Source organism: Gorilla gorilla, chromosome 1 (assembly GCF_029281585.2).
Source record: "Gorilla gorilla gorilla isolate KB3781 chromosome 1, NHGRI_mGorGor1-v2.1_pri, whole genome shotgun sequence".
Lineage (NCBI taxonomy): Eukaryota > Metazoa > Chordata > Mammalia > Primates > Hominidae > Gorilla > Gorilla gorilla.
In genome coordinates this window covers 95,210,209-95,233,683 of record NC_073224.2, presented here as the reverse complement: position 1 = coordinate 95,233,683, position 23,475 = coordinate 95,210,209, and the positions used below count along the sequence as shown (strand labels likewise).

At 58.7% G+C, this 23,475-nt stretch overlaps 11 non-coding genes across 11 annotated transcripts; 5 read left to right on the top strand and 6 right to left on the bottom strand.

Moving 5' to 3' along the window:
- Window positions 1–671: 671 nt before the first annotated feature.
- On the top strand, window positions 672–742 carry TRNAG-GCC (transfer RNA glycine (anticodon GCC)). The gene has a single exon. It is a non-coding gene; the product is annotated as a tRNA-Gly (tRNA).
- A 3,859-nt stretch (window positions 743–4,601) lies between these two features.
- TRNAE-CUC (transfer RNA glutamic acid (anticodon CUC)) lies at window positions 4,602–4,673 on the bottom strand. Its single transcript has one exon. It is a non-coding gene; the product is annotated as a tRNA-Glu (tRNA).
- A 286-nt stretch (window positions 4,674–4,959) lies between these two features.
- TRNAG-UCC (transfer RNA glycine (anticodon UCC)) lies at window positions 4,960–5,031 on the bottom strand. Its single transcript has one exon. It is a non-coding gene; the product is annotated as a tRNA-Gly (tRNA).
- Window positions 5,032–5,639: 608 nt separating this feature from the next.
- Window positions 5,640–5,711, bottom strand: TRNAD-GUC (transfer RNA aspartic acid (anticodon GUC)). The gene has a single exon. It is a non-coding gene; the product is annotated as a tRNA-Asp (tRNA).
- A 629-nt stretch (window positions 5,712–6,340) lies between these two features.
- TRNAL-CAG (transfer RNA leucine (anticodon CAG)) lies at window positions 6,341–6,423 on the top strand. Its single transcript has one exon. It is a non-coding gene; the product is annotated as a tRNA-Leu (tRNA).
- Window positions 6,424–8,073: 1,650 nt separating this feature from the next.
- On the top strand, window positions 8,074–8,144 carry TRNAG-GCC (transfer RNA glycine (anticodon GCC)). The gene has a single exon. It is a non-coding gene; the product is annotated as a tRNA-Gly (tRNA).
- Window positions 8,145–12,003: 3,859 nt separating this feature from the next.
- TRNAE-CUC (transfer RNA glutamic acid (anticodon CUC)) lies at window positions 12,004–12,075 on the bottom strand. Its single transcript has one exon. It is a non-coding gene; the product is annotated as a tRNA-Glu (tRNA).
- A 286-nt stretch (window positions 12,076–12,361) lies between these two features.
- On the bottom strand, window positions 12,362–12,433 carry TRNAG-UCC (transfer RNA glycine (anticodon UCC)). Its single transcript has one exon. It is a non-coding gene; the product is annotated as a tRNA-Gly (tRNA).
- A 608-nt stretch (window positions 12,434–13,041) lies between these two features.
- On the bottom strand, window positions 13,042–13,113 carry TRNAD-GUC (transfer RNA aspartic acid (anticodon GUC)). Its single transcript has one exon. It is a non-coding gene; the product is annotated as a tRNA-Asp (tRNA).
- Window positions 13,114–13,742: 629 nt separating this feature from the next.
- On the top strand, window positions 13,743–13,825 carry TRNAL-CAG (transfer RNA leucine (anticodon CAG)). Its single transcript has one exon. It is a non-coding gene; the product is annotated as a tRNA-Leu (tRNA).
- A 9,369-nt stretch (window positions 13,826–23,194) lies between these two features.
- On the top strand, window positions 23,195–23,265 carry TRNAG-GCC (transfer RNA glycine (anticodon GCC)). Its single transcript has one exon. It is a non-coding gene; the product is annotated as a tRNA-Gly (tRNA).
- The last annotated feature ends 210 nt before the right edge of the window (window positions 23,266–23,475 follow it).

The following is a 23,475-nucleotide window of genomic DNA, read 5'->3' as shown; positions in this document are numbered from 1 at the left end:
CCTCCGCTCCTTTCTCGCGCTCCAGCCTCCCTACCAGCCCAGGGGGCGGCACCCCAAGTGCGAGCCGGTGGCGTGGGTCAGAGCGCAGGAGCGAGGCGCCCACGGACCTGGTCTGCGTTTCTGAGCCGCAGGCCACGGCTGCGAGACCCGTTCCCCATCGCCGCCCCCGCTCGCTGACACACCACGCCCCCCACCCCCACCTGCAGGTGACACAACTGAGAAGGCCGGTCCGGCGGGGGCTGGGGGGGAGGGGGAAAAACATCCCCCCAAACAAAGAAACAAACAAACAAACAAAAACAAAACACAAAAACTTTGGGTCTGTGCCGGGGATCCGCGCTCAGCATGGCCCGCCACAGCGAATCTGCCCTCACGGGCATTCGGGCGCGGGCCACGGCCGGTCCTTCCCCTGGAGACCCCGGCGGGCAGTCTCTCGACCCTGGGCGGCAGAGAAAGCGCAAGATGGGACGAGTCGGCCTCTCTCCCTCCGCTCTCCCTCCGCGCCCCGCCTCAGGTCCCTCGACGTGACGAGAGCCTCCCCTTCTGCTCGCCCCATCGGGCCAGCCTCTCGTGGACGCTCCAATAGGACGGAGGCCCACGGCAGGCGGTGACCAGTGAACGGCGGCTGGTGGCGAGTTCCGCTGTGCCAGCTTCCGTTGGCGTTTGCCATCGGTGCATGGGTGGTTCAGTGGTAGAATTCTCGCCTGCCACGCGGGAGGCCCGGGTTCGATTCCCGGCCCATGCAGCACGCCCTCCCATTTTGGTGCTGCAGCAGCACCAAGGCGTAGCTGCGCTCGCCTCTGCCGCCTCCTTACACTCGGGGCGCGCGAGCGAGTCCGGCACCGGCTGCGCTCCCACGCGCGACGGCCCTCTGCCCTTTCTTCCGTGCCTCTCTCGACTGACTTAGGGATGAGCCTACCCCCCCGCACCCACACACCTTGGTGACAACAACCCCTCCGAACACGACAGCGCGCCAGACACCAGAACTTAGCAGCCTCCTGGTCCTGTTTCTCTTCATTGCCCTGCCACCGCCTCTGCCCGACGCATTTCACTTCACGGAACACCGCCAGGCACCACGGGCTTGCAGCCACTCGCCCCACCTCTTCTCTTCACATTTCACCACCTCGACCTCGTTCTCTCTCTCTCTCTCTCTCCCCCTCGCTGGCTCCCCACATCCAGCAAATGATGCCATGGTTGCCCTTCCAGTAGGAAGGAAGTCGCGACTCCGGGGAGTAACTCATCACTTTCCCCTAGTTGGTCACACAGTCCTTAACGCGACCACACGAGTGTACGCGTGGCATGTGCACCGTCTATATTCACCGTGTTCCGGCTACTCCACACTCTCTCCCCTCATTCTGCCGGCACCACCACCGCCGTGTCGCAACTCCCAACCTAACCCCAATCCACCACTTTAGTCGAGGATGCTGCCTTCTTTCTCTCCCTCGGACCTCTTTTCATCTCAGCCCCAGACACATGCCTGAGACGTGAATGTGCGTCCTGAAGACGGCTTATTTATGTCTCGGGTCCAGTTGCATGCCCTACCCTTTTGGGACGTGGGACGTGGCCTCCAGTCGCTCTGTCACGATGTCTCTCCCACCCTGGGCTGCTTGCCACCTCACCCCAGCCCCACTCCATACTCTGACCGCCCAGCCCAAGCAGCATCCCAGTCTCGCCGGCGCGGGTCCCCTTTGACCACACACACTTCGCTCCTGCCCAGACCAACCGGCTGAAAATGTACTGTTCCCACCAGCCTTCAGGCTCAGCCCTCCCTCCCCCACCTTTGTCTCACCCCACCCGCCCTTTCACTCACACACACACTCACACACACACACACACACACACACACACACACACACACTCTCACACTCTCACTCTCTCTCTCTCACTCTGTCTTTCTCTGTCTCTCTCTCTCTGTCTCTATGTCTCTATCTCTCTGTCTCTGTCTCGCACAGCCAACTCTCCCTCTCGCCGTCAATTCCCCTCTCTCAGACGACTCATATTCCCCAGTCCTGGCCCCCTTCAGCCTCTTCAGACTCACGCCAGCTCCGCCACCAGCTGGGACCCCTCCGACCTATGGCATAGGCAGCCCGCGAGGTGCCCTAACGCCCCAGGCATCTGCACAACCTCCGTTTGACTGGACAGCCTCACTCCCAGACCTGACCAGCCAGCCCTGTGCACCCCCTGGACACCGTGGACTCCTTCTTCCAGCTCCCAGCACGTGACATGCTTCTCTCCTTTCCTTGGTGTCAGCCCTTTGCCCCGGGCTAGGGTGGACGCCAGCCACGGGAACAGACACCTTTGTCCATCGCTGTCACCCACTGACATCCTGACATCCACCCACATCACGCTGGCAAGCAAGCCAGCCTCCCGTGGGGATGGCAAACATCTCTATCCCCGATAGGGTCTGGTCCCTGCAGGTGATCCGACTGTGCCAAGATCCCACGAATGACACGGGACAGGTTTGTGCAGTTGGTTGGACGTCTACTTTGCCCCTACAGAGCGGTTTTGGCAACAAGTCGACTGACTTCTGCCATTGACCTGGGGAATCAGCCAAACAATAAGATCAATACGGGTTGAATAGAGGGTTGGAGAACTGGGCTCATCTGTGCTAAGGAGGGGATGGGAAAAAAGTCCCACAGCGAATCTTGGCGCTGGGGATAGGTACCATCTGCACATGTTCCTTGACATTTGGAGAGACGATAGAGAGCGTAGGTCAGGCAATGGGAAGCAAACTTCGGCTAGAATTCTATCAGGAACCCCAACCCCGCACGTGCGCTTTGGTCAGCCTGGCCGTTGGGTTTTCCCACGAACTGCTGCATCTCCACGCTTCAATGCCCGTGGCCAGGTTGGTCTGACTAATGGGACCTCTCAAGATTCATTTTCACATCCAGAATAGGCGAGAATCTCAAACCTGTCGACGGTGAGCGGGAGCATGTGTACGCACATGCACGTGTATGTTGCGGGAAGTCAGGGACCCCGAACGGAGGGAGCGGCTGGAGCTGCGGCAGAGGCGCGTAAATTGTGAAGATTTCATTTCAATACGGACATTCATCAGTTCCAAAATTATGCTTTTGTAATTTCTTACGCCTGTCTTTACTTTAATCTCTTAATCCTGTTATCTTCGTAAGCTGAGGATGTACGTCACCTCAGGACCGCTGTGACAATTGTGTTAACTCTACAAATTGACGGTGAAACATGTGTGTTTGAACAGCATGAAATCAGTGCACCTTGAAAAAGAATAGAATAACAGCGACTTTTAGGGAACAGGGGAAGACAACGGTAAGGTCTGACTGCCTGCGAGGTCGGGCAAAAAGAGCCATATTTTTCTCCTTCCTTGCAGAGAGCCCGTGAAGGACGTGCAGGTAGGGGAGATGTGGCTAAGACAACCTAAGTGTCCATCGGCCGGGAAATGGATTAACAAAAATGTGGCATATAGACACCATGGAATACTATTTGGCCATAGAAAAGAACGAAATCCTCTGGTCTGCAGCAACAGAGGCGGAGCTAAAGGTCACGATGGAACATCAAACGAGCCGGGCACAGAAAGACAGAGAGGGCAGGTTCTTACTCCAATCCTGGGAGCTCAAAATGTTCACCTTGTGGAGGTAGAGAGTAGAACGATAGACACCAGAGGCTGGAGAGGGTGTGTGGGTGACTGCGGTGAAGAGAGGTTGGTGAAATGGGTCCGAGCATGCGTTTGGATGGAGGGAATACGTCCCAATAATGTTCTACGGCAGAGTAGGGCGACTAGGGGTAACAGCGATGTACTAGTGCTTGTTTCCGAAGAGCTCCTGGAAGACAGCACCTGAGATGCTCCCAACAGGTAGAGATGACAGATGCCCACGGGATGGATGTCCCACATCCCCTCAGTTGACCATCGATCACTACGCGATGTACACGCGTTACCACACGTCACAGGAATCCCATCGATATCATGTCCGCATGAAGAAAAACATAGTCATGCTGCCAGGGTGACTGTCGCAGCTCTGCCTCCCTAGCGCTATGGCCCGTGGTCTCGGCTCCTCAAGTTCCGCTGCCATTTCCACCAAAGCCGCTGACACCCGTGGAGCCCAATCACGGATCCCGCGCTCAGGGTCTGGCACGCCTTGGGAAAGCCAGTGCGCTTGCTGACATGAGTGGCTCTGGCGGGTGGCCCAACCATTAGGCGCAGATCCCCCGCAGCCGAGAGAGAAGTGGCCCGTCAGCCACTCGGCTTGGCTTGGCTTGGCAGAAGCCGCTCCGCTCGAGAGTCCTGGCCCATTCCGTGGCCATCCGAGAGTGCCAGGGTGGCGGTGGTGGTGGTGGCGGGTCACCTGGCGGCCATGGGAGGAGAAAGCCTGACCTGGCCAGTGGGCTTTGCCGCTGAGAAAGAGTGGGAGCGAGGCGAGCACCTGACAAGGAAGGGCTGTGAAGTTGATGTTGCGAAGGTGGCGCCAGCGAGGCCAAAAGGAGGGATGGGTGGAGGTAGGCGGGGAGCGTTGGGGCGCACGTGGAAGCCGCGGGAGGTTGTGGCTGGGGCGCGGGACAAGCGAGCCAGCCTGTTGGTCAAAAGGGGAGGTGTGAAGGGGCCTGGCAGTTGGCAGGCAGAGCCAAAGAAGGAAGGCTTCCCTGACCGGGAATCGAACCCGGGCCGCGGCGGTGAGAGCGCCGAATCCTAACCACTAGACCACCAGGGAGAGGCGGCTTCAGGGCCCGGCTTGCGCCTCCTGGCCCCAGCGCCTCTGGCCCCAGCACTGGGCGCTACCTGGGCGCCTGTCCCCTGCTTCGGTTTAAAACAAACACCCGCAACCGGCCCCCGCGACGCCGGCGGCAACCGGCCTGCCCTCACGAGCAGCTCTGGCCCTGTTCGCAGCACACCCTCCAAACACCGCGCGCCTCCTTCCCGGGCGCACAGGCACGCAGCCACAGGCCAAGCTGCGACGCGAGCTCCGCGACGGGGACCTCCGCAAAAGGTCCGCCCGCTGCGTTGGCCGGGAATCGAACCCGGGTCAACTGCTTGGAAGGCAGCTATGCTCACCACTATACCACCAACGCCGCACGGCGCGGGCAGCCCCGCCACGCCGGCCCGGGGCTCCCACCAGCGCGCCGCCGACGCCCGGGGCAGCCCGGCCCCGACGCCCGGTCCGTCCGCCCGCCCGCAGCTCCGCGCTGCCGCGGCCCCGCCAAAGGCCGCCCCGCGCCCCACCGGTGCAAGGCCAGCGCGGCTGCCCGGTTCCGCCCGCCTGCCTCTGGGGGCGCTCTCGCTCCCTCGCCGCCCCGGGCCGCCAGAGCCCTTCCCCACCAGGTGCCCGGCGGCGACACGGCCGGCGCCGACGGGGTCCCCACTCCTCCGCCTCCCACCGGGCGCCGGGCCCTGTGCCTCGCAGAAAGCCTCTTCCGACACCCACTTTGGGCCGGCAGCTCTCTGGGCGCCGTGGGGGCCAGAGGAGGCCGCCCGGCTGCGGCGACCAAGCCGCGGGCGAGAAGAAAAGGTAGGAGGCCAAGGGGGCCCAGGAGGCCCAGGGGGCCCAGAGGGCCCAGGGGTCCAAGGGGCCAGGCAGGCCAGGCCCGAGATGGCGCCCTGCGACTAGCTGGAGGGCGGAGGAAGGAGAAGGAGGGCCCACAGGCTGGGTCCGAGGCGGCGGCCCAAAAAGCACGGCTGCCTCCCCGTCGGGGAATCGAACCCCGGTCTCCCGCGTGACAGGCGGGGATACTCACCACTATACTAACGAGGACGACGGCGGCGGTCGCCGGGACGCCAGACCCCACTCCGACCGCGGACGCCTAGCCCTGCCTTGATCCCCTCCCCCGACGGCAGGGGCCGGGCGCGTGCTCGCCTTCCACCCGCCACCCGCCACCCGCCACACGCCACCCGTCACCTGCCACCCGCCCCCCGCCACCGTTGGCACGACCTACCCCGACACCCAACAAAGCACCCTGCGATCCCGCTGGGACCCGGAGCCGGAGCCGGACCCCGACAGGTACCGGAGCGGCGTGGAACCTGCCCGTGCGCCCTGCCTGCTGTCTCCAACGCGGGGATCGCGCCGGGGCAGGAGGAGGCGCGGGCGAAACAGTCAGGCCGCTGCTCCTAGGACGCGGTGGGCGCACGCCCTGCGGGGTTCGGCGAGCGGAGGCGCGGGGGCTGGGGCGTGCGGCGGCGGCGGCCGGCCCCACGCGGACCCTTTGGGTCCGGGGTGGGGACGCGGGGGCGTCCACGCCAACGCCAGCCGGCTCCGTTCACTTGGCGCCCGCTCCGCCCGCGCGGTCCGTCGGTTGCGCTCCGAACCCAGACAGGCGCCGGCCAAGGGCGCAGGCGTCCGCGCCGGGTCCCAGCCATGCCAGCAGCGACGCGCCCCGGCGCGCCGTCAGGATGGCCGAGCGGTCTAAGGCGCTGCGTTCAGGTCGCAGTCTCCCCTGGAGGCGTGGGTTCGAATCCCACTCCTGACAAGCCGACCTTTTGGCCCGCCCGCCGGAGGGCAACGCCCATGGCAACCCTGGAGCACCTTTGGCCGCTTCCTGCCTTGAGCCCTTGCCCGCTCTCCAGACTCCAGCCCCCTTGAAGCAAGCCTCCAAAACGCCGCCGCTTCTCAGGCACGTCCGTTCTTCCTGCCCACCCGCCGGCTGTCGCAGAAACAGCCCAGGACCATGCGCCAGCGCCCGCGACCCTCTACCCATTGCCCTTCGGACAGACGCCCTCCCCACCACCTCACACGCCCTCTTCCCTGGCCCCACACACAGCGAGCGACCGCGACCACCTTCCACGCTCTTCCCTGCCTATCTCCTCCACCCGCCTTCTCCTCACTCGTCCAAACAGACACAGCCCAGATTCTTCCCCTATTCCTCCTTTTCCCTCCTTCCTCCCACAGGCCTGCGCCCACCGCCCACCGCCTTGAATCGCCGCTGCGCTGCCCAGAGGCGTCCTGGCCTGCACAGCCCGCCCGGTTTCACCCTCCAACTTCTGACCGCGGAACAGCAGCGAGCGACTCGCTCGTGGAGCCGCACACACGTCTCCCACCAGAGGCACGCCATCCAACATCCTGTCCTTTCCTCCGACCCCTCGGACCCCGGCCGCGCATTCCATTCTCCCGACACCCTAGCCAGGTCGCCGATCCCACCTCGCTACCTGTGCTCCCTTCCCGCTAACACCTGCCTGCCGGCCCACCTGCAGCCCGGACGCCTGCCGGCCAGAGGCAGCGGGAACCCTGCACACAGCCTGGCAGGCGAGTCCAAACCCGAAAAGACAGCCCAAGAGGAATCACGAGCGGAAGCCCTAGATCCCCGTCACCCGCCCACAAACGCCCGGCCCCGCCGGGACCAGCTCTGCGCCACAGCGCATCCCCACGCGGGAAGCCGCGGCCTGGGCCGTCCCAGCCACACCCAGCGCGCCTTCTCCAGGGTCAGCCAGCTGCGGCTCTGCCGAAGCGCTCCTCCGCTCCTTTCTCGCGCTCCAGCCTCCCTACCAGCCCAGGGGGCGGCACCCCAAGTGCGAGCCGGTGGCGTGGGTCAGAGCGCAGGAGCGAGGCGCCCACGGACCTGGTCTGCGTTTCTGAGCCGCAGGCCACGGCTGCGAGACCCGTTCCCCATCGCCGCCCCCGCTCGCTGACACACCACGCCCCCCACCCCCACCTGCAGGTGACACAACTGAGAAGGCCGGTCCGGCGGGGGCTGGGGGGGAGGGGGAAAAACATCCCCCCAAACAAAGAAACAAACAAACAAACAAAAACAAAACACAAAAACTTTGGGTCTGTGCCGGGGATCCGCGCTCAGCATGGCCCGCCACAGCGAATCTGCCCTCACGGGCATTCGGGCGCGGGCCACGGCCGGTCCTTCCCCTGGAGACCCCGGCGGGCAGTCTCTCGACCCTGGGCGGCAGAGAAAGCGCAAGATGGGACGAGTCGGCCTCTCTCCCTCCGCTCTCCCTCCGCGCCCCGCCTCAGGTCCCTCGACGTGACGAGAGCCTCCCCTTCTGCTCGCCCCATCGGGCCAGCCTCTCGTGGACGCTCCAATAGGACGGAGGCCCACGGCAGGCGGTGACCAGTGAACGGCGGCTGGTGGCGAGTTCCGCTGTGCCAGCTTCCGTTGGCGTTTGCCATCGGTGCATGGGTGGTTCAGTGGTAGAATTCTCGCCTGCCACGCGGGAGGCCCGGGTTCGATTCCCGGCCCATGCAGCACGCCCTCCCATTTTGGTGCTGCAGCAGCACCAAGGCGTAGCTGCGCTCGCCTCTGCCGCCTCCTTACACTCGGGGCGCGCGAGCGAGTCCGGCACCGGCTGCGCTCCCACGCGCGACGGCCCTCTGCCCTTTCTTCCGTGCCTCTCTCGACTGACTTAGGGATGAGCCTACCCCCCCGCACCCACACACCTTGGTGACAACAACCCCTCCGAACACGACAGCGCGCCAGACACCAGAACTTAGCAGCCTCCTGGTCCTGTTTCTCTTCATTGCCCTGCCACCGCCTCTGCCCGACGCATTTCACTTCACGGAACACCGCCAGGCACCACGGGCTTGCAGCCACTCGCCCCACCTCTTCTCTTCACATTTCACCACCTCGACCTCGTTCTCTCTCTCTCTCTCTCTCCCCCTCGCTGGCTCCCCACATCCAGCAAATGATGCCATGGTTGCCCTTCCAGTAGGAAGGAAGTCGCGACTCCGGGGAGTAACTCATCACTTTCCCCTAGTTGGTCACACAGTCCTTAACGCGACCACACGAGTGTACGCGTGGCATGTGCACCGTCTATATTCACCGTGTTCCGGCTACTCCACACTCTCTCCCCTCATTCTGCCGGCACCACCACCGCCGTGTCGCAACTCCCAACCTAACCCCAATCCACCACTTTAGTCGAGGATGCTGCCTTCTTTCTCTCCCTCGGACCTCTTTTCATCTCAGCCCCAGACACATGCCTGAGACGTGAATGTGCGTCCTGAAGACGGCTTATTTATGTCTCGGGTCCAGTTGCATGCCCTACCCTTTTGGGACGTGGGACGTGGCCTCCAGTCGCTCTGTCACGATGTCTCTCCCACCCTGGGCTGCTTGCCACCTCACCCCAGCCCCACTCCATACTCTGACCGCCCAGCCCAAGCAGCATCCCAGTCTCGCCGGCGCGGGTCCCCTTTGACCACACACACTTCGCTCCTGCCCAGACCAACCGGCTGAAAATGTACTGTTCCCACCAGCCTTCAGGCTCAGCCCTCCCTCCCCCACCTTTGTCTCACCCCACCCGCCCTTTCACTCACACACACACTCACACACACACACACACACACACACACACACACACACACTCTCACACTCTCACTCTCTCTCTCTCACTCTGTCTTTCTCTGTCTCTCTCTCTCTGTCTCTATGTCTCTATCTCTCTGTCTCTGTCTCGCACAGCCAACTCTCCCTCTCGCCGTCAATTCCCCTCTCTCAGACGACTCATATTCCCCAGTCCTGGCCCCCTTCAGCCTCTTCAGACTCACGCCAGCTCCGCCACCAGCTGGGACCCCTCCGACCTATGGCATAGGCAGCCCGCGAGGTGCCCTAACGCCCCAGGCATCTGCACAACCTCCGTTTGACTGGACAGCCTCACTCCCAGATCTGACCAGCCAGCCCTGTGCACCCCCTGGACACCGTGGACTCCTTCTTCCAGCTCCCAGCACGTGACATGCTTCTCTCCTTTCCTTGGTGTCAGCCCTTTGCCCCGGGCTAGGGTGGACGCCAGCCACGGGAACAGACACCTTTGTCCATCGCTGTCACCCACTGACATCCTGACATCCACCCACATCACGCTGGCAAGCAAGCCAGCCTCCCGTGGGGATGGCAAACATCTCTATCCCCGATAGGGTCTGGTCCCTGCAGGTGATCCGACTGTGCCAAGATCCCACGAATGACACGGGACAGGTTTGTGCAGTTGGTTGGACGTCTACTTTGCCCCTACAGAGCGGTTTTGGCAACAAGTCGACTGACTTCTGCCATTGACCTGGGGAATCAGCCAAACAATAAGATCAATACGGGTTGAATAGAGGGTTGGAGAACTGGGCTCATCTGTGCTAAGGAGGGGATGGGAAAAAAGTCCCACAGCGAATCTTGGCGCTGGGGATAGGTACCATCTGCACATGTTCCTTGACATTTGGAGAGACGATAGAGAGCGTAGGTCAGGCAATGGGAAGCAAACTTCGGCTAGAATTCTATCAGGAACCCCAACCCCGCACGTGCGCTTTGGTCAGCCTGGCCGTTGGGTTTTCCCACGAACTGCTGCATCTCCACGCTTCAATGCCCGTGGCCAGGTTGGTCTGACTAATGGGACCTCTCAAGATTCATTTTCACATCCAGAATAGGCGAGAATCTCAAACCTGTCGACGGTGAGCGGGAGCATGTGTACGCACATGCACGTGTATGTTGCGGGAAGTCAGGGACCCCGAACGGAGGGAGCGGCTGGAGCTGCGGCAGAGGCGCGTAAATTGTGAAGATTTCATTTCAATACGGACATTCATCAGTTCCAAAATTATGCTTTTGTAATTTCTTACGCCTGTCTTTACTTTAATCTCTTAATCCTGTTATCTTCGTAAGCTGAGGATGTACGTCACCTCAGGACCGCTGTGACAATTGTGTTAACTCTACAAATTGACGGTGAAACATGTGTGTTTGAACAGCATGAAATCAGTGCACCTTGAAAAAGAATAGAATAACAGCGACTTTTAGGGAACAGGGGAAGACAACGGTAAGGTCTGACTGCCTGCGAGGTCGGGCAAAAAGAGCCATATTTTTCTCCTTCCTTGCAGAGAGCCCGTGAAGGACGTGCAGGTAGGGGAGATGTGGCTAAGACAACCTAAGTGTCCATCGGCCGGGAAATGGATTAACAAAAATGTGGCATATAGACACCATGGAATACTATTTGGCCATAGAAAAGAACGAAATCCTCTGGTCTGCAGCAACAGAGGCGGAGCTAAAGGTCACGATGGAACATCAAACGAGCCGGGCACAGAAAGACAGAGAGGGCAGGTTCTTACTCCAATCCTGGGAGCTCAAAATGTTCACCTTGTGGAGGTAGAGAGTAGAACGATAGACACCAGAGGCTGGAGAGGGTGTGTGGGTGACTGCGGTGAAGAGAGGTTGGTGAAATGGGTCCGAGCATGCGTTTGGATGGAGGGAATACGTCCCAATAATGTTCTACGGCAGAGTAGGGCGACTAGGGGTAACAGCGATGTACTAGTGCTTGTTTCCGAAGAGCTCCTGGAAGACAGCACCTGAGATGCTCCCAACAGGTAGAGATGACAGATGCCCACGGGATGGATGTCCCACATCCCCTCAGTTGACCATCGATCACTACGCGATGTACACGCGTTACCACACGTCACAGGAATCCCATCGATATCATGTCCGCATGAAGAAAAACATAGTCATGCTGCCAGGGTGACTGTCGCAGCTCTGCCTCCCTAGCGCTATGGCCCGTGGTCTCGGCTCCTCAAGTTCCGCTGCCATTTCCACCAAAGCCGCTGACACCCGTGGAGCCCAATCACGGATCCCGCGCTCAGGGTCTGGCACGCCTTGGGAAAGCCAGTGCGCTTGCTGACATGAGTGGCTCTGGCGGGTGGCCCAACCATTAGGCGCAGATCCCCCGCAGCCGAGAGAGAAGTGGCCCGTCAGCCACTCGGCTTGGCTTGGCTTGGCAGAAGCCGCTCCGCTCGAGAGTCCTGGCCCATTCCGTGGCCATCCGAGAGTGCCAGGGTGGCGGTGGTGGTGGTGGCGGGTCACCTGGCGGCCATGGGAGGAGAAAGCCTGACCTGGCCAGTGGGCTTTGCCGCTGAGAAAGAGTGGGAGCGAGGCGAGCACCTGACAAGGAAGGGCTGTGAAGTTGATGTTGCGAAGGTGGCGCCAGCGAGGCCAAAAGGAGGGATGGGTGGAGGTAGGCGGGGAGCGTTGGGGCGCACGTGGAAGCCGCGGGAGGTTGTGGCTGGGGCGCGGGACAAGAGAGCCAGCCTGTTGGTCAAAAGGGGAGGTGTGAAGGGGCCTGGCAGTTGGCAGGCAGAGCCAAAGAAGGAAGGCTTCCCTGACCGGGAATCGAACCCGGGCCGCGGCGGTGAGAGCGCCGAATCCTAACCACTAGACCACCAGGGAGAGGCGGCTTCAGGGCCCGGCTTGCGCCTCCTGGCCCCAGCGCCTCTGGCCCCAGCACTGGGCGCTACCTGGGCGCCTGTCCCCTGCTTCGGTTTAAAACAAACACCCGCAACCGGCCCCCGCGACGCCGGCGGCAACCGGCCTGCCCTCACGAGCAGCTCTGGCCCTGTTCGCAGCACACCCTCCAAACACCGCGCGCCTCCTTCCCGGGCGCACAGGCACGCAGCCACAGGCCAAGCTGCGACGCGAGCTCCGCGACGGGGACCTCCGCAAAAGGTCCGCCCGCTGCGTTGGCCGGGAATCGAACCCGGGTCAACTGCTTGGAAGGCAGCTATGCTCACCACTATACCACCAACGCCGCACGGCGCGGGCAGCCCCGCCACGCCGGCCCGGGGCTCCCACCAGCGCGCCGCCGACGCCCGGGGCAGCCCGGCCCCGACGCCCGGTCCGTCCGCCCGCCCGCAGCTCCGCGCTGCCGCGGCCCCGCCAAAGGCCGCCCCGCGCCCCACCGGTGCAAGGCCAGCGCGGCTGCCCGGTTCCGCCCGCCTGCCTCTGGGGGCGCTCTCGCTCCCTCGCCGCCCCGGGCCGCCAGAGCCCTTCCCCACCAGGTGCCCGGCGGCGACACGGCCGGCGCCGACGGGGTCCCCACTCCTCCGCCTCCCACCGGGCGCCGGGCCCTGTGCCTCGCAGAAAGCCTCTTCCGACACCCACTTTGGGCCGGCAGCTCTCTGGGCGCCGTGGGGGCCAGAGGAGGCCGCCCGGCTGCGGCGACCAAGCCGCGGGCGAGAAGAAAAGGTAGGAGGCCAAGGGGGCCCAGGAGGCCCAGGGGGCCCAGAGGGCCCAGGGGTCCAAGGGGCCAGGCAGGCCAGGCCCGAGATGGCGCCCTGCGACTAGCTGGAGGGCGGAGGAAGGAGAAGGAGGGCCCACAGGCTGGGTCCGAGGCGGCGGCCCAAAAAGCACGGCTGCCTCCCCGTCGGGGAATCGAACCCCGGTCTCCCGCGTGACAGGCGGGGATACTCACCACTATACTAACGAGGACGACGGCGGCGGTCGCCGGGACGCCAGACCCCACTCCGACCGCGGACGCCTAGCCCTGCCTTGATCCCCTCCCCCGACGGCAGGGGCCGGGCGCGTGCTCGCCTTCCACCCGCCACCCGCCACCCGCCACACGCCACCCGTCACCTGCCACCCGCCCCCCGCCACCGTTGGCACGACCTACCCCGACACCCAACAAAGCACCCTGCGATCCCGCTGGGACCCGGAGCCGGAGCCGGACCCCGACAGGTACCGGAGCGGCGTGGAACCTGCCCGTGCGCCCTGCCTGCTGTCTCCAACGCGGGGATCGCGCCGGGGCAGGAGGAGGCGCGGGCGAAACAGTCAGGCCGCTGCTCCTAGGACGCGGTGGGCGCACGCCCTGCGGGGTTCGGCGAGCGGAGGCGCGGGGGCTGGGGCGTGCGGCGGCGGCGGCCGGCCCCACGCGGACCCTTTGGGTCCGGGGTGGGGACGCGGGGGCGTCCACGCCAACGCCAGCCGGCTCCGTTCACTTGGCGCCCGCTCCGCCCGCGCGGTCCGTCGGTTGCGCTCCGAACCCAGACAGGCGCCGGCCAAGGGCGCAGGCGTCCGCGCCGGGTCCCAGCCATGCCAGCAGCGACGCGCCCCGGCGCGCCGTCAGGATGGCCGAGCGGTCTAAGGCGCTGCGTTCAGGTCGCAGTCTCCCCTGGAGGCGTGGGTTCGAATCCCACTCCTGACAAGCCGACCTTTTGGCCCGCCCGCCGGAGGGCAACGCCCATGGCAACCCTGGAGCACCTTTGGCCGCTTCCTGCCTTGAGCCCTTGCCCGCTCTCCAGACTCCAGCCCCCTTGAAGCAAGCCTCCAAAACGCCGCCGCTTCTCAGGCACGTCCGTTCTTCCTGCCCACCCGCCGGCTGTCGCAGAAACAGCCCAGGACCATGCGCCAGCGCCCGCGACCCTCTACCCATTGCCCTTCGGACAGACGCCCTCCCCACCACCTCACACGCCCTCTTCCCTGGCCCCACACACAGCGAGCGACCGCGACCACCTTCCACGCTCTTCCCTGCCTATCTCCTCCACCCGCCTTCTCCTCACTCGTCCAAACAGACACAGCCCAGATTCTTCCCCTATTCCTCCTTTTCCCTCCTTCCTCCCACAGGCCTGCGCCCACCGCCCACCGCCTTGAATCGCCGCTGCGCTGCCCAGAGGCGTCCTGGCCTGCACAGCCCGCCCGGTTTCACCCTCCAACTTCTGACCGCGGAACAGCAGCGAGCGACTCGCTCGTGGAGCCGCACACACGTCTCCCACCAGAGGCACGCCATCCAACATCCTGTCCTTTCCTCCGACCCCTCGGACCCCGGCCGCGCATTCCATTCTCCCGACACCCTAGCCAGGTCGCCGATCCCACCTCGCTACCTGTGCTCCCTTCCCGCTAACACCTGCCTGCCGGCCCACCTGCAGCCCGGACGCCTGCCGGCCAGAGGCAGCGGGAACCCTGCACACAGCCTGGCAGGCGAGTCCAAACCCGAAAAGACAGCCCAAGAGGAATCACGAGCGGAAGCCCTAGATCCCCGTCACCCGCCCACAAACGCCCGGCCCCGCCGGGACCAGCTCTGCGCCACAGCGCATCCCCACGCGGGAAGCCGCGGCCTGGGCCGTCCCAGCCACACCCAGCGCGCCTTCTCCAGGGTCAGCCAGCTGCGGCTCTGCCGAAGCGCTCCTCCGCTCCTTTCTCGCGCTCCAGCCTCCCTACCAGCCCAGGGGGCCGCACTCCAAGTGCGAGCCGGTGGCGTGGGTCAGAGCGCAGGAGCGAGGCGCCCACGCACCTGTTCTGCTTTTCTGCGCCGCACGCCAGGGTTGCGAGTCCGGTTCCCCCTTACCGCCCCCGCTCGCTGACACACCCATCTTGCCTCCCACCTGCTGGTCACACAAGTGAAAAGGCTGGCCCCACGTTGGTGAAAAAAATACGCCTCATGGAAGAAACAAATAAACAACAAAAACAAAACACAAAAACTTTGGGTCTGTGCCGGGGATCCGCGCTCAGCAAGGCCCGCCAGAGCTCACCTGCCCAAATTGGCATTTGGGCGCAGGCCCGGCTGGTCCTTCCCCTGGAGACCCCAGCAGGCAGTCTCTCGACCCTGGGCAGCAGAGAAATCGCAAGATGGGACAAGGCGGCCTCTCTCCCTCTGCTCTCCCTCTGCGCCGTTCCTCAGGTGCCTGGATGTGAGGAGAGCCTCCCCTTCTGTCCGCCTCATCTGGCCAGCCTGTCTTGTAGCCTCCAATAGGATGGAGGCCTACGGCAGGCGGTGACCAGTGGGTCAGAATGTGGATGAGGTCAGGTAAGGGAATAAAAGTAGGCTGCCCAACCGAGCAGTCGGCAGCCAGCAGCGGCAACCCACTCAGTTCCTCTTCCACACTTTGGAAGCTTTGTTTTTTCAGTCTATGCAATAAATCTTGCTTTTGTTCACTCTTTGGGTCTGCTGTGCCTTTAAGTGCTGTAACACTGATTGCAAAGGTTTGCAGCTTCACTCCTGAAGGCACCGATACCACGAACCCAGCAGCAGGAGGAAACTCCGGACACATCTGAACATCTGAATGAATAAACTCTGGACACTCTATCTTTAAGAACCATAACACTCACCACGAGGGCCTGCGGCTTCATTCTTGAAGTCAGCCAGTCCAGGAACCCACCAATTTCAGACACATTTTGGCAACCCAGATGGTACTATCGCCCATTGCCAAGTGGTGAATGCCATCGGACCCCTTTCACTTGGTATTCTGTGTCATTTTTCCTTAGAATTTGGGGGCTAAATACCGGGCACCTGTTGGCCAGTTAAAAGCGAGTAGTGTGGCTGCTGGACTAAAGACACGGTTTTCAGGCTTTCTGGGAAACAGCTCTGTAACAACCCCCAACTCTTCGGAGTTGGGAGCGTTGGTTTGCCTGGAACCAGCTTCCGCTTTTCCTGTACTTCTGGGCTGAGCTGAGGGTTGACAGAGAGGAAAGCCATCCAGCTCTGGGGTCCCCACAACAAGTTGGTTGACCCTGTGGACATGAGCGGAACTCTGAAAGGCATGTCGCCCAAGCGAGACTCGCCCATCTAACCTCTCTATCCTGACCCTTGTCGCCTGGGTCCTAATGCCTGCCAGACAAACTTCCTCTCAACTCTCTTCTATGAGGGTAGTCCTGCTTCTAGAAATCATTCCCTGTCTCTGGTGCTTTTCTAGTTTTTCCTATAAGAATGATTTCTAGTATAACTCCAGGACTCTGTTACCTTCTTTAGGCACCCAGGCTCACCAATCAGAAAGACATAATTTTTGTCCAAAGCCCCATTGTAGGGGGTACTCCCTGGAATTTTAGGATCCCTCCTCAGACCAGTAGGCCTAAACAAAGCTATTCCTGAAGCTAGGATATGGGGAGCCTCAGAAATTGTATCCTTCCTATTCATATAAGTGAGGACAAAAGTGTCACTGTTCCAACCCTTGAGATCCCTTCCCTCCCTCAGGATATGGCCCTCCACTTCATTTTTGGGGCATAACATCTTTATAGGACACAGGTAAGGTCCCAATACTAACAGGACAGGCAAGCCTGCAGGTTTTTGAGAATGCGTCAGTAAGGGCCAGTAAATCTGACCTTCCTCGGTCCTCCTTGTGGTCTGGGAGGAAAACTAGTGTTTCTGCTGCTGCATTGGTGAGTGCAACTGTTCCGATCAGCAGGGTCCAGGGACTTTTGTGGGTTCTTGGGCAGGGGGAGAAACAAAACAAACCAAAACTGTGGGCAGTTTTCTCTTTCAGATGGGAAATACTCAGGCATCAACAGGCTCACCCTTGAAACGCATCCTAAGCCATTGGGACCAATTTGACCCACAAACCCTGAAAAAGAGATGGCTCTTTTTTTTCTGCACTATGGCCTGGCCCCAGTATTCTCTCTCTGATGGGGAAAAATGGCCACCTGAGGGAAGTACAAATTAAAATACTGTCCTGCAGCTTGAGCTTTTCTGTAAGAGGGAAGGCAAATGGAGTGAAATACCTTATGTTCAAGCTTTCTTTTCATTGGAGGAGGATACACAACTATGCAAAGCTTACAATTTACATCCCACAGGAGGATCTCTCAGCTTACTCCCATATCCTAGCCTCCCTATAGCTCCCCTTCCTGTTAATGGTAATCCTCCTTTGATCTCCCCTGCCCAGAAGGAAATAAGCAAAGAAATCTCCAAAGGACCACAACCCCCCGTGGGCTATTGGTTATGTCCCCTTCAAGCTGTATGGGGAGGGTAATTTGGCCCAACCTGGGTACATGTCCCCTTCTCCCTCTCTGATTTAAAGCAGATCAAGGCAGATCTGAGGAAGTTTTCAGATGATCCTGATAGGTACATAGATGTCCTACAGGGTCTAGGGCAAAGTTTCGACCTTGCTTGGAGAGATGTCTTGCTACTGTTAGATCAAACCCTGGCCTTTAATGAAAAGAATGCAGCTTTAGCTGCAGCCTGAGAGTTTGGAGATACCTGGCATCTTAGTCAAGTAAATGATAGAATGACAGCTGAAGAAAGGGACAAATTCCCTACTGGTCAGCAAGCCATCCCCAGTATGGATCCCCACTGGGACTTCAACTCAGATCATGGGGACTGGAGTCATAAACATCTGTTGACCTGTGTTCTAGAAGGACTAAGGAGAATTAGGAAAAAGCCCATGAATTATTCAATGATGTCCACCATAACTCAGGGAAAGGAAGAAAATCCTTCTGCGTTCCTTGAGTGGTTATGGGAGGCCTTAAGAAAATATACTCCCCTGTCACCTGAATCACTCAAGGGTCAACTGATTCTGAAAGATGTTTATTACCCAATCAGCTGCAGATATCAGGAGAAATCTCCAAAAGCAAGCCATGGGCCCTGAACAAAATCTGGAGGCATTGTTAAACCTGGCAACCTCAGTGTTCTATAATAGGGACCAAGAGGAACAGGCCCAAAAGGAAAAGTGAGGTCAGACAAAGGCTGTAGCCTTAGTCATGGCCCTCAGACAAACAAACCTTGGTGGTTCAGAGAGGACAGAAAATGGAGCAGGCCAATCACATAGTAGGGCTTGTTATCAGTGTGGTTTACAAGGATACTTTAACAAAGATTGTCCAATGAAAAATAAGCCACACCCTCATCCATATCTGCTATGCCAAAGCAATCACTGGAAGGTGCACTGCCCCAGAGGACAAAGGTTCTCTGGGTCAGAAGCCCCCAACCAGATGATCCAACAACAGGACTGAGGGTGCCCGGGGCAAGTGCCAGCTCATGTCATCACCCTCACTGAGCCCCTCTTAAGTTTAACCATTGAGGGCCAGGAAATTGACTTCCTCCTGGACACTGGAGCAGCCTTCTCAATATTAACCTCCTGTCCTGGACAACTGTCCTCAAGGTCCGTTACCATCCAAGGAATCCTGGGACAGCCTGTAACCAGGTATTTCTCCCACTTCCTCAGTTGTAATTGGGAGACTTGGTCTTTTCACATGCCTTTCTTGTTATGCCTGAAAGTCCCACACCCTTATTAGGGAGGGATATATTAGCCAAGGCTGGAGCTATTATCTACATGAATATGGGGAACAAGTTACCCTTTTGTTGTCCCCTACTTGAGGAGGGAATCAACCCTGAAGTCTGGGCATTGGAAGGACAATTTGGAAGGGCAAAAAATGCCCGCCCAGTCCAAATCAGGCTAAAAGACCCCACCACTTTTCCTTATCAAAGGCAATATCCCTTAAGGCCTGAAGCTCATAAAGGATTACAGGATATTGTTAAACATTTAAAAGCTCAAGGCTTAGTAAGGAAATGCAGTAGTCCCTGCAGCACCTCAATTCTAGGAGTACAAAAACCGAACAGTCAGTGGAGACTAGTGCAAGATCTTAGACTCATCAGTAAGGCAGTAATTCCTCTATATCCTGTTGTACCTAACCCCTATACCCTGCTCTCTCAAATACCAGAGGAAGCAGAATGGTTCACTGTTCTGGACCTCAAGGATGCCTTCTTCTGCATTCCTTTGCAATATGACTCCCAGTTTCTCTTTGCCTTTGAGGATCCCACAGACCACATGTCCCAACTTACGTGGATGGTCTTGCCCCAAGGGTTTAGGGATAGCCCTCACCTGTTTGGTTAGGCACTGGCCAAAGATCTAGACCACTTCTCAAGTCCAGGCACTCTGGTCCTTCAGTATGTGGATGATTTACTTTTGGCTACCAGTTCAGAAGCCTCATGCCAGCAGGCTACTCTAGATCTCTTGAACTTTCTATCTAATGAAGGGTACAAGGTGTCTAGGTCGAAGGCCCAGCTTTGCCTACAGGAGGTCAAATATCTAGGCCTAATCTTAGCCAGAGGGACCAGGGCCCTCAGCAAGGAATGAATACAGCCTATACTGGCTTATCCTCACCCTAAGACATTAAAACAGTTTCAGGGGTTCTTTGGACTTTTGCTGACTATAGATCCCTGGGTACAGTGAGATAGCCAGGCCCCTCTATACTCTAATCAAGAAAACCCAGAGGGAAAATACTCATCTAGTAGAATGGGAACCAGAGGCAGAAACAACCTTCAAAACCTTAAAGCAGGCCCTAGTACAAGCTCCAGCTTTAAGCCTTCTGACAGGACAAAACTTCTCTTTATACATCACAGAGAGAGCAAGGATAGCTCTTGGAGTCCTTACTCAGACTTGTGGGACAACCCCACAACCAGTGGCATACCTAAGTAAGGATATTGATGTAGTAGCAAAAGGCTGGCCTCACTGTTTAAGGGTAGTTGCAGCGGTGGCCGTCTTAGTGTCAGAGGCTATCAAGATAATACAAGGAAAGGATCTCCCTGTCTGGACTACTCATGATGTAAATGGTATGCTAGGTGCCAAAGGAAGTTTATGGCTATGAGACAACTGCCTACTTAGATGCCAGGTGCTACTCCTTGAGGGACTGGTGCTTCAAATCCATACATGCATGGCCCTCAACCCTGCCACTTATCTCCCAGAGGATGGGAACCAATTGAGCATGACTGCCAACAAATTATAGTCCAGACTTATGCTGCCCGAGATGATCTCTTAGAGGTCCCCTTAGCTAATCCCGACCTTAACTTATATACCGATGGAAGTTCATTTGTGGAAAATAGGGTATGAAGGGCAGGCTATGCCATAGTTAGTGATGTAACCATACTTGAAAGTAAGCCTCTTCCCCCAGGGACCAGTGCCCAGTTAGCAGAACTAGTGGCAATTACCTGAGTCTTAGAACTGGGAAAGGGAAAAATAATAAATGTGTATACAGATAGCAAGTATGCTTATCTAATCCTATATGTCCATGCTGCAATATGGAGAGAAAGGGAGTTCCTAACCTCTGGGGGAACCCCAATTAAATAGCACAAGGAAATTATGGAGTTATTGCACGCAGTGCAAAAACCCAAGGAGGTGGCAGTCTTACATTGCTGAAGCCATCAAAATGGGGAAGGAGAGGAGAGAACAGCACCATAAGCAGCTGGCAGAGGCAGGGAAAGACCAGCAGAAAGGAAAGAGAGAAAGAGACAGAAAGTCAGAGAGAGAGAGAGAGAGGAAGGGACAGAGACACAGAGGGAGTCAGAGAGAGAGAGAGAGAGACAAAGAAGTCAAAGAGAAAGAAAGAGAGATGGAAGCAGTAAGGAAAAAAAACAGTGTACCCTATTCCTGTAAAAGCCAGGGTAAATTTCTGTCTACCCAGCCAAGGCATAGTCTTCTTATGTGGAACTTCAACCAATATCTGCCTCTCAGACAGTTTACAAGAAATAAAGAAATCTATCCTTACTCTACAATCCCGAATAGACTCTTTGGCAGCAGTGACTCTCCAAAACTGCCGAGGCCTAGACCTCCTCACTGCTGAGAAAGGAGGACTCTGCACCTTCTTAGGGGAAGAGTGTTGTTTTTACACTAACCAGTCAGGGATAGTATGAGATGCTGCCTGGAATTTACAGCCAAAATCTTCTGTATCAGACAACGCATTTCAAACTCTTATACCAACCTCTGGAGTTGGGCAACATGGCTTCTCCTCTTTCTAGGTCCCCTGGCAGCCATCTTGCTGTTACTCGCCTTTGGGCCCTGTATCTTTAACCTTCTTGTCAAATTTGTTTCCTCTAGAATCGAGGCCATCAAGCCTCAGATGGTCTTACAAATGGAACCCCAAATTAGTTCAATTAACAACTTCTACTGAGCACCCCTAGGCTGCTGCCACTTTCACTGGCCTAGAGAGCTCCCCTCTGGAGGACACTATAACTGCAGGGTCCATTCATCACCTCTATCCAGAAAGAAGTAGCTAGAGCAGTCATTGGCCAAATTCCCAAAAGCAGCTGGGGTGTCCTGTTTAGAGAGGGGATTGAGAGGTGACAACATGCTAGCAACCCTCGCTTGCTCTTTGTGCCTTCTTGGCCTCAGTGTCCACTCTGGCTGCACTTGAGGAGCCCTTCAGCCCACTGCTGCACTGTGGGAGCCCCTCTCTGGGCTGGCTGAGGCCAGAGTGGGCTCCCTCTGTTTGTGGGGAAGTGTGGAGGGATAGGCACGGGCAGGAACTGGGGCTGTGTGTGGTGCTTGCAGGCCAGTTCAGGTTCTGGGTGGGTGCAGGCTTGGCCCCAGGCACTGAGGGGCTTAGCACCTGGGCCAGGAGTGGTGGAGGGTGCATCAGGTCCCCCAGCACTGCCGGCCCACCTGCACCATGCTCAAATTCTCACCGGGCCTCAGCCGCCTCCTTGCACCATGCCCGAACCCCACCCCCCACGGTGGGCTCCTGCTTGGCCTGAGCCTCCCCGATAGGCACCGCCCCCTGCTCCATGGCACCCAGTCCTATCGACCGCCCAAAGGCTGAGGGGTGCGGGTGCATGTGCGGGACTGGCTGGCAGCTCCGCCCGTGGCCCCGGTGCAGGATCCACTAGGTGAAGCCAGCTGGGCTCCTGAGTCTAGTGGGGACTTGGAGAACTTTTATGTCTAGCTGGAGGATTGTATATGCACCAATCAGCACTCTGTGTCTATCTTAGGGTTCATGGATGCACCAATCAGCAGTCTGTATCTAGCTAATCTGGTGGGGACTTGGAGAAGTTTTATGTCTAGCTGGAGGATTGTAAATGCACCAATAAGCACTTTGTGTCTAGCTCAAGGTTTGTAAATGCACCAATCAGCACTCTGTGTCTGGCTAAAGGATTGTAAATGCACAAATCAGCACCCTGTCAAAACAGACCAATCAGCACTCTGTTTCTAGCTAAAGGATTGTAAATGCACAAATCAGCACCCTGTCAAAACAGACCAATCAGCTCTCTGTAAAATGGATGAATCAGCTCCTGTAAAATGGACCAATGAGCTCTCTGTAAAATGGACTGATCAGCAGGATGCAGGTGGGGTCAGATAAGGGAATAAAAGCAGGCTGCCCAAGCCAGCAGTGGGCAGCCAGCAGGGGCAACCCACTCGGGTCCCCTTCCACACTGTGGAAGCTTTGTTCTTTGACTCTTGGCAATAAATCTGGCTGCTGCTCACTCTTTGGGTCCATGCCGCCACCTTTAAGAGTCGTAACACTCACCAGAAAGGTCTGCAGCTTCACTCCTGGAGCCAGCGAGACCACAAACCCACTAGAAGGAACGAACAACTCCAGACGTGCCGCCTTTAAGAGCTGTAACACTCACAGGGAAGGTCTGCAGCTTCACTCCTGAAGTCAGGGAGACCACGAACCCACCAGAAGGAAGAAACTCCAGACATATCTGAACATCTGAAGGAACAAACTCTGGACACATCATCTTTAAGAACTGTAACACTCACCACGAGGGTCTGTGGCTTCATTCTTGAAGTCAGCCAGACCAAGAACCCACCAATTCTGGACACACTTTCCCTGGCGACCCCGGCGGCCAGTCTCTCAGCCCTGGGCAGCTGAGAAAGCACAAGATGGGACAAGTCGGCCTCTCTCCCTCTGCTATCCCTCTGTGCTGTGCCCCAGGTACCTCGACGTGACGAGAGCCTCCCCTTCTGCTCACCACATTGGGCCAGTCTTTCGTGGATGCTCCAATGGGACGGAGGCCCATGGCAGGTTGTGACCAGTGAAGGGTGGCTGGTGGCGAGCTCTGCTGTGCCAGCTTCCACTGGCATTTGCCATCAGTGCATAGGTGATTCAGTGGTAGAATTCTTGCCTGCCATGCAGGAGGCCCAGGTTTGATTCCTGGCCCTTGCAGCACGCCCTCCCATTTTGGTGCTGCAGCAGCACCAAGGCGTAGCTGCGCTCGCCTCTGCCGCCTCCTTACACTCGGGGCGCGCGAGCGAGTCCGGCACCGGCTGCGCTCCCACGCGCGACGGCCCTCTGCCCTTTCTTCCGTGCCTCTCTCGACTGACTTAGGGATGAGCCTACCCCCCCGCACCCACACACCTTGGTGACAACAACCCC